Below are 9,574 nucleotides of genomic sequence, written 5' to 3' on the forward strand. Positions count from 1 at the left end.
GAGGCCTGTGGGCCGTTGACCTTTCCTCAGAACAGCGTTTGGGCAAGGTCATTAGAGACTGTAACCTCTTCTCAAAGCCATCTGTGTGCAGTTCTGCCTTGATTGTGCTTAGTGTGTTCAGGGGGCCCAACCTCAAGGTATTGGGAGATGCTAGGTCTCTAGCAGGGAGAGTATGTCTGCTGGGAAAGGCTAACAGAAGGGTGCTTTGTTTATTTGCCTATGTATGGGAAAGCCATCCTCCATGCTGGGTTCCTTGCCAGCTTGTACCCTGTGACCAATAAACTCAGGCGGGTTCCCCAGAGTGAACTTTGTGGGATCCTACTTCAGTTTGTTGTTGGGACCTTGTAAGGTGGGGGTAGACTTTGTTTGTGTCTCCTAAAGGAAGGGATTCTTCCAACAGGAGTTGAGGAAGGAGGTAAAGGTCGTGGTCTATTAAACACCCAGCCCAGCTTCCTTGGAAAAGGCTTAGGGAGTAAGCATGTGTGAAGTGTTGGGGTCAGGGTTGGGGGTAACAATCTATACTCTTTTCTTTTGTAACTTTCAGAGTCAGATTATGGGCAAGAGTCACACCTTGGCCAAGTGCCCAGGGTTTTCATTATCCTTGGACAAGTTCAAGCCCATTTCCAATCTAGAGTTCTAACACGTTTTCTTTGTATAAAGAAGGTGGCTGTCCCTGCCCTCCTGCTGAGGATTCAGCTCACTTAGACAGCTGAGGATCCTGTGACAGCCTCTGACTGTCGGAGCAGTGGACCATCTGCTCATATTGCCCTACACACCTCCTTTAGGGTACAGAAGCTGGCAATGATGTGTACCATTTGGCAGGCCAGGTGACATCTCTTCTTGTATCATATCAGCTGACTCAAATGATCACCATGGCTGTTGACACTTGGAGCTCTCAAAGGGAATTCTAAGCAGCAACGGGGGAGACAAAGCTAAACTCAAGGGCACTGGTACTAAACACAGCCTGCTGCTCAGCTCTCAATGAAGCCATTGCTGATAACCAGCAAAAACAGGTTCTGGCAGTGCCCACCAGTGGCCTGAATCCAAGGTGGCAAATTAGAAAATGCAGAGTGAGGAATTTGGTTTCCAGATAAATTATTCAATCATTTGAATTTGATCCATTGCATGTCTCATCCATTGTGGGGGGAAAAAAAGCACAGGCTCCAATATTCATAGGATTTATGTTCTGTGAGGAAGATTGACTGTTTGAGCAGGCTGCTGGGATTATTTTCAATTTTCTAGGAACTGTTTCTTAATATTGAACGATGCTTTATCAAGTGCTAACTAAGCAGACAGTCACTGGGATGGTCTCTGGGTGGCAGATGAATCACAGTGTTTGTAGGTGATGGGAAAGTGTTGCCCAGAGCTCGTCCATATCCAGGGTCCTGGGAGAGAAGTGGAGATGGGGCATAGCTTGGGGGCAAGGAATAGTGGAGCACAGATCTGGTGCAAAGAGAGAAGGGAAGGGGGTTCTGAAGAGGCTTGCCTCTGAACCAGGCTTGCTTTTAGAGTGGCTTGGAGTCTCCTCGAATGCCACCAGACCCACCCTATACCCATTGCTTGTGCTTTCTGTGAGATAGGCAGAGACTAAGCCTAAATCGTGGAGGGAGGGATGCACAAATGTCAGAGTAGGAAGGACCACATGGTTCTAAACTCTGTCTCTTTTGGGATCCAGCATTGCCACACGTTGACACCAATAGACCTTTCAAAGAACTCTCATATTTGTTTCTATTAAAGCTGACATTTCACTGTGGCTGATAGAAATAATGCCACAGAGCCCAAAGAGGCAGTGCAGGTTTTCTTCTGAGTCAGTTTGTAGAATTTTAATCTAGTCACATGGCTGCTCTGGCTGGAACACAGACATGCCCTTAGGTCACATCTTTAATCCCAAACAGTGCGGCTAAGGTTAGTTTCTATAAGGAATCAGCCATGTTTGAAGGCGCTGTCTAATTGAGGGGCAGACAAAGTGTTGAATCAGAAAAAGATTTGACAGAATGAGTCAGAGATAGCATACACCCAACTCTTACAGGAACAGCACAGGAAAGAGGAGCTATTTAAGAGCAGTGCAGGGAGAGAAAGGAGTGAGTTGGAAGTCAGTCAGTCAGTTTGGTTCATTCAGTTGGGAGTGAGCGCAGAGCAGTGGAGTTGAGTTCATTCATAAGTTCATGCAGTTCAGTGCAGGTCAGCAGAGGCAGTTGAAGCCAGACAATAAGAAGGAGCCAGAAGATTAGAACAGATTGCTAGAGTTAGTTTGAGGCCAAGCAGAACAATTCAGTCAGAAGCTTCGAGAAGCCAGGTTGAATCAGTCAGCTTGGAGAGGAGTTTGAGAAACAATGAGCACAGTAGGCCTCCGAGATGGCCATTAGAGCAGGAGAATAAAAGCTGTAACAGTTGGAGAAAGAGATGTTGATGGTGCTGTCCTGCATGCCAGCTTGACAAGCTGACATTGGCAGGGATAAAGAGAAAGTACCACCATATTTTCTAGGAGCTGCAGGAGATGAGAAGGGAAGAGCAGGAAGTCAGCCTGCTCTTCATGGATTCTGGATCTGTCTGTGATTCCTACTATACTAGTAGCTCCTCAAAATACCAGAAATCAGATCATGTTCTCCATTATAGCATTGGCAGGCAAGTCATAGATAGGGTGTTAGTAGGTACTTTTTCCAAAGCTAGGATGACTAGAGGTAGTGTTAGGCTCTCTCTTTTCCCCTCCAGCCTTCTCGGGTAGTTTCTCAATGTGTCATCTCTGCATCTCAGTCATCAAAGGAATGTAATAAAGTCTTTAACTCTTGCTGGCTGTGGTGGTGCACATCTGTAATCCAGCATTTGGGAGCCTGTAGCAGTGTTCTCATAGAATGAGAACCTGTCTCAAAAGTCATGCAAAGGAAATGGTGAGGCCCAGGAATCTGCCTTGATGAGCTTTGAAGCCCAGACCCAAGTACTCTCATCCTGTGGATCTTTGGAGTACACTTTAAATACCAGATAGGGGGCTTTCTGCCTTCCAGCTTCCTCTCATAGTGGTTCTATGTTCATTATTTAGAAGGAATTGGAAGTCCAGTGTTGCCCGGAGTCTCTACTTACCTGTGGAGTCCTGTTTGTGATCAGGAGTCTATCCACAGGCAGGAGTTGTTAGTGAGTAGGTAGCAGATTCCTACTTCCCTGAGCCTTCCAGGTTCCATCTGTGTAGTTAGATGCCCCTGTAGACTGCAGTGGTACAGGTGGAAGGTGAGCTGGCACGCTGTGCCTTCCTTGTGTGCTGTGACAGTTCACCATGAAAGACTGCTGCATCTTCACATTCTAGGTAGCTGAGGGAGATTGCTCAGCTTTCCAAGTGTTGGGTAGAAGGAAGCAAGTGGATGAGAGTTTAGGAAGAACAGACTTCTGGGAAAATTGTCTCCCAAGGAACTCTAGCCCAGACTAAAGCTTAGAGTGGCTAATTAAGAGCAGTGGTGTATTTTATGTTATTTTATTTTATTTTAGTGTGTGTGTGTGTGTGTGTGTGTGCTCACATGTGTGTGCATGTGTGTGTGTATGCTCTGACCGGCTTGTCGCCCTCTCTGTAGCTCAGGCTTTTCTCCTGCCCTCCTGAGTGCTAAGATTATAGGTGTGAGCCATTACAACTGGGACAGACATTAAATTTTGTTGTTCTTTTGAGACATAGTCTCTCTATGCAGCCCCGGCTGTCTTAGAACTCACTCTGTAGACCAGAACCTACAGACATCTGCTTACTTTGGTTTCTCAAGTTCTGGGATTAAAGGCATGCACCACCACACTCCGCCATAAATTTTTTAATTAAAAATTCTATTGTGTGTATGAGTATATTTCTGTGTGTATGTGTGTGTGTGTAAGTTAGAGAACAACTTGAGGGGGTTGGTTCTTTCATACCAACCACGTGGGTCCAGGAATCAAATTCAGATCATGAGGTGTGGCAGCAAGTGCGTTTATCTGCTGAGCCATCCTGCTGGCCTGTGAACATTTTTTAAATGATTACCTCGTGTCAAAGCAAATATCCACAGCCCTTGGCTCTTTTCACTTTTCGAGATCAGGCACTGTTTCCCCTAGTGGAGGAGGGCACAAGTAGTGGTGCTTATGATAGCTTGACATTGTATTTGGAGAGTCTGTCAATTGGTGGGTAGGTGTCTTTACATGGAAAGAGAAACTGAAGGAGCACAGCAGCTCTGTGAGTCTGCAGCTACAGGGTAAAGCCGAAGTAAATTTACAAGGCAAAGATAAAGGGAGTTGGTATAGAGAGAGAACTGGACATTCAGCAGGTGCATATGGCACAAATCACGACAATCATGTGTCAGAGGTATCAGAAATTGTTTTTCAGGCCAGGGGTTTACTCTGTATGTGCATTGGAATTGCTTAGTTTTAATAAACGTTAATATCTGCACCTTACTCTACAGGCTGTGTGTGTATGTGTGTGTGCACCTGTTAATAGTGATGGAACCCAGGGCTCATATATGCTATATGAACTGTGTATCTCAACTCTCACTTTAGCCTTTTGAAAAACATACCTCCCTCAATCTCGGAGAGTCTAACATGAAGTCAGAATTGACAGCTCCATCCTAAGCTTGTATTTTTTTTTTCCCTATGAATCGTTTTGGACCTCATTTCCATAACAGTTTAAAGTAATCTCATATTACTGCTTCTCCTTGCTACCGAAATGCAAATGCGCAGTTTGCATATTTATTTTCGAATGCCGCAAGGCAGGAAACCAAGCCTATTTATATTCTTCCGTTTTACCAGGTGACAGAGAGCCACACGTGACAGTTTGCATTGCTGGGGTTGTGATCTGGGAGCATCCTTTGCTGGTTTTGCGGTCACCGAGGGCATTGTGACTGAGTGGCCAGACTGTCAGGACTAGAAGCTGGAAATCTTGAATCCAGTTGGCAGCTTGGGCTATGCTGTCAATTCCTTCTGGGAGATATAGAATTTGGCTGCAGTGTCTCTTACAAGGACCCTGTTCTCCCAAATGACCTTGATCACTGTAGTTCTTGGGGGAGGTAGGAAAGAGGCTGCCCTAGGGAATTAATAGCTTCAGGAACTTCTTCCTAAAGCCCCTTCAGATTGAGCAGACTCTGGGGACGCCTTCTTTGATAGGTCTGAGAAAATCAGGAATTCTAGAGCCATAGAACATAAGATAGGAAAAGGATGTGGGGCCAGCCATGACCTTGGAGAACAACCGTGGGTCTCAGACTTAGCTGTAAGAGATGATCAGAATTCAACTAGATATTTTGATATAAAACTACCAATGATTAGTTTTAACGTCCAGAGTTGTATGATCTTATAGGTAGCATATAGAGATGACAAAATGTATATGGAAAGAATTAGAGATTCTTTTATATGTGCGTATGGTATGTATGCCTATGTATATGTTCATGTGTGTATGGGTATTTGTGCATGTGAAGTTGAGTGCCTTTTAAAAATCAGTCTCTACTCTATTTTTGGAGCTAGATCTCTGGCTGAATCTGGAGTAGCAGTCACTGGTCTGGCTAGATTCCCCAGGCAGCAAACACTACTCTTGTCTCTGATTTCTGGACCCCGGGATTCTAGACTTGTGCTGCTGGCTTTTTCACAGGGTACTGCCCATCTGGTCCAAAGTTTATGTGTCAGTACTTTATCTACTAAACAACCTCACCAGCCCAAGGACAAAAGAGTCTTTTTTAAAAATTTAATTTAATTTAATTTAATTTTATGTGTATGAATACAATGTTGCTGTCTTCAGACACACCAGAAGAGGGCATCAGACCCCATTACAGATGGTTGTGAGCCACCATGTGGTTGCTGGCAATTGAACTCAGGACCCCTGGCAGAGCAGTCAGTCAGTGCTCTTAACCACTGAGCCATCTCTCCAGCCCCAAAAGATTCTTTAGAGATAAATGAACAAATACATAGTTCTATGCTTTCAAGGTTAAATAAACACCAAATTAGGTGTAATACCTGGGTGGATATTGTGGACTGGCTTGGTAACCTAAGGGGATGCGTTGCTCAGCAACCTGCATCTTTAAATTAGAAATCGACTCAAACTAGGGCTTGATGAGTCAGAATTCTACTTAGTTTGTTAGCTTGTTAGCATCCTCAGTTAACCGAGAGAGGAAGGTACCATCTTCTTCATGGTAGACATTTTAGTAGCCCTGGGAGCAATTACAATTAAGGCTGCTAATGTTCAAGGGAATAAAAACTATCGTTTTAATCTCTTCAAAATAAACAATTGGTGCATATGTAATAGCTTACAGATATAATAGCTTACCTCACAACTTGAAAAAGACTTTGGCCTATTACAATACATCACACTTAGCATTCTACTGTGACATTTGTACTCTTCTTGCTATGTGTGATTCTTTTCAAGTTGACATCTAAGATTTTATCAACTTTGTAGCACTTAACAGAATTTATGTTTCACTGTTATATATATTTGTATTCTCAATTTATTAAGTCTATTTGAAAAATCACTTTTGTACCTTGGGAAGTTTGTCAGTCAGGTAAAGTACCTAAAATGGAATCAAGTTCATTATCTGTCACTGATTCTTGACCTTTTAGTTATGATCAAGCATAGTATCAAATATGTAAAATTTATAAACACTGCTAATGTTAAAGAGGTTTAATTAAGTATATAAATGGGACAAAGCATTAATCAAATGCCTTCTCAAAATGCCTGTTAATATTTGTTAGCATTGTAAATAGGACAATAAGCTGGGCAGTGGTGGTACATACATGCCTTTAATCCCAGCATTCAGGAGTCAAAGGCAGGCAGATCTCTGAGTTCAAGGCTAGTCTGGTCTACAAAGTGAGTTCCAGGACAGCCAGAGCTACACAGAGAAACCCTGTCTCAAAAATAAATAAACATAAATAGGACAATAAGATTCCTCATTTGCTTTAAGCTCAAGGAAGGGCTATAAATGCCTAAATCTATAAACTAAATATTAATTCTCACTTTTTGGCTTTTGGCTTGGAGGAGGCTCTGGTGCAACTTTCTTTGGTTATCCTAAATCCAGATTTATCTGCCACCAGCTGCCTCCGCCATGCTGCCCAAGTTCCACCCCAACAAGATCAAAGTCGTGTACTTGAGGTGCATTAGAGGATAGGTCAGTGCCACAATCACCTTGGCCCCAAGATTGGTCCTCTGGGTCTGCCTCCAAAAACAGTTGGTGATGATGTTGCCATGGTTACTGGTGATTGGAAAAGTCTCAGGATTGCTGTGAAACTGATCATCCAGAACAGGCAGGCCCAGACTGAGGTGGCACCCTCTGCCTCTACCCTGATCATCAAAGCCGTCAAGGAAGAGCAAGAGACAGGAAGAAGCAGAAGAACACTAACACAGTGGGAATGTCACCTTTAGTGAGACTGTCAATGTTGCCCACCAGAAGTGATGCCCATGTTTGGGCAGAGAACTTTCAGGAACTATCAAGGAGACCCTAGGTACTGCACAGTCTGTAGGCTGCAATGTGGATGGCTGCCACCCTCATGACATCGTAGATGATGTCAACAGTAGTGCCATGGCATGCTCAGCTAGTTTAGAAGCAAGGAGCTATTCAATAAAGGACTATCTGATGAAACAATTATTAGTTCTCAAGACCCAAATAAGTTGGGTTTCAAATAATCACTAACTGGACTATTCTCCCTCTCTTTACATTTTTTTCTTTTCTTTTTAAGAGTATAACGTAATTACATCATTTCCCCCTTCCCTGTCCTTTCTCTAAACCCTTTTCTATACATTTCCTTGTTATCTTTCAAATTCATGGCCTCTTTTTCATTAATTGCTGTTACATGCACACATTATATATATATATATATATATATATACATATATATATATATATATACACACACACACATATATTCCTTAGTATAACCTGCTCAGTCTATATAATGCTACTTGTCTGTATGTTTTTAGGGCTCTTTGGTATTAGATAAGCAAATGGTTTGGTATTCCCTGAGTAAGTCTATTTCTCTTGCATTAAGCACTCCTAAGTTGTCTGTGGCTTGAGATATCGTCATCCTCTACCCTATCCCATCATCCCGTGCTCCTGAGTTGGCTGTCCTTTGTGTGTGTGTGTGTGTGTGTGTGTGTGTGTGTGTGTGTGTATGTGTGTGTATGTGTGTGTGTGTTTGGTATGTGTCTTAGTTAGGGTTTTACTGCTGTGAGCAGACACCATGACCAAGGCAAGTCTTATAAAGGACAGCATTTAGTTGGGGTAGCTTACAGTTTCAGAGGTTCAGTCCATTATCATCAAAGGGGCAGCAGGGCAGCATCCAGGCAGGCATGGTGCAGGCAGAGCTGAGAGTTCTACCTCTTCATCTGAAGGCTGCTAGTGGAAGACTGACTTCCAGGCAGCTAGAGTGAAAAAAGGTCTTAAAGCCCACACCCACAGTAACACACCTACTCCAACAGGCCACACCTCAAAATATGACAGTATGTCTATTGGTGTCTTCCTTGTTCATCTCATGCTTCAACAGGCATGTTGGTGAGACTTTATAGGTGTAGAAGTGTTTTTTTCTATGTTCCAAAGCCAGCCTTAAGGGACATAAAAACTTTTCCTTTAATGGGCGATGATTCATTACTGTAAGAGTGTCTGGGAAACGGGGAAGTAGAGAAGGAGAACATGGGTCCCAGGGTTATGAGACTGCGTTGTTTCCAAGGTTGAGCTACTTAGAGAACTCACCTCACAAGAAGAGACTTCAATTTTCTTTGATCTTTTATTTAGTGATGGAGGTGGGCTCAGAGGAGAAGTTTTGACAACTGAGAAAGCTGGTTAAGGTTTTGGGCTGGGTCTTATCTTTCTCTGCTGCTATAATAAAATATTGTAGGCTAGGAAATTCATAGTACAGGAATTATTTCTTATGGTCCTGGAGGCTAGGAAGTTTAATTCAGCAGATTCAGTGTCTGGTGCTGGGTTGTGTCTTTCCAAGATGGCACCTGTTGCTGCTTCCTCACACAGTAAAAAGGGGAGAGGAGGACTAGAAGACTTTCTTTGGTACAGAGGCACTAATTTCATACATGAAGTCAGCACTATGGTCATGCACTCACCTGACCAGCTCATCTCTTAATACTATACACGCAGGGCTTTTCTCCAACATGAATTTTGTCAAAACACCTATGTTCTGTGGGTTCTGAGGAGCACCTCTCAGCATAGCCCTTAGAAGTTGCTTTCTGCTTCGCTCTTTGCTCTTCCTATTCATCCAGACATTTCCCCTGGGTGAGAGCAAGGCCCTGCTGTGGGAGATACTGAGACTCCTTCTTCAGGGGGTTCTGTGGCCAATAGGCAGAGGAAAATGTGCTCCAGTTCAAATTCTTTGCACTCAGTAGAATCAGGCTCCAGCCGAGTTAATCACAAACAGGACTTTGGAAAGGGATTCAGAGAACTCCTGTGCCGTAGAGGAAGGGACTCGAACTCAGACACAGCTGGTCAGAACCACAGTCAAGTCCACAACCCAGACAATGTCTGGTGAGACCACTGCCACTGAACGCAGGGTGCCGCAGCTGAGCCCCTGAGAAGGGTGTAACATTTGCTAGTCTGTCTCTGGAATGGCTGCCGGGATTCCCCACCTCTATTGTTAGCTCCTGGAGCATGGC

At 43.7% G+C, this 9,574-nt stretch overlaps 1 pseudogene; it reads left to right on the plus strand.

Annotated features, from left to right (window-relative positions):
• Positions 1-7,007: 7,007 nt before the first annotated feature.
• Positions 7,008-7,607, plus strand: Gm15180 (annotated as a pseudogene).
• The last annotated feature ends 1,967 nt before the right edge of the window (positions 7,608-9,574 follow it).

This window comes from Mus musculus, chromosome 1 (genome assembly GCF_000001635.26).
Source record: "Mus musculus strain C57BL/6J chromosome 1, GRCm38.p6 C57BL/6J".
Classification (NCBI taxonomy): Eukaryota; Metazoa; Chordata; class Mammalia; order Rodentia; family Muridae; genus Mus; species Mus musculus.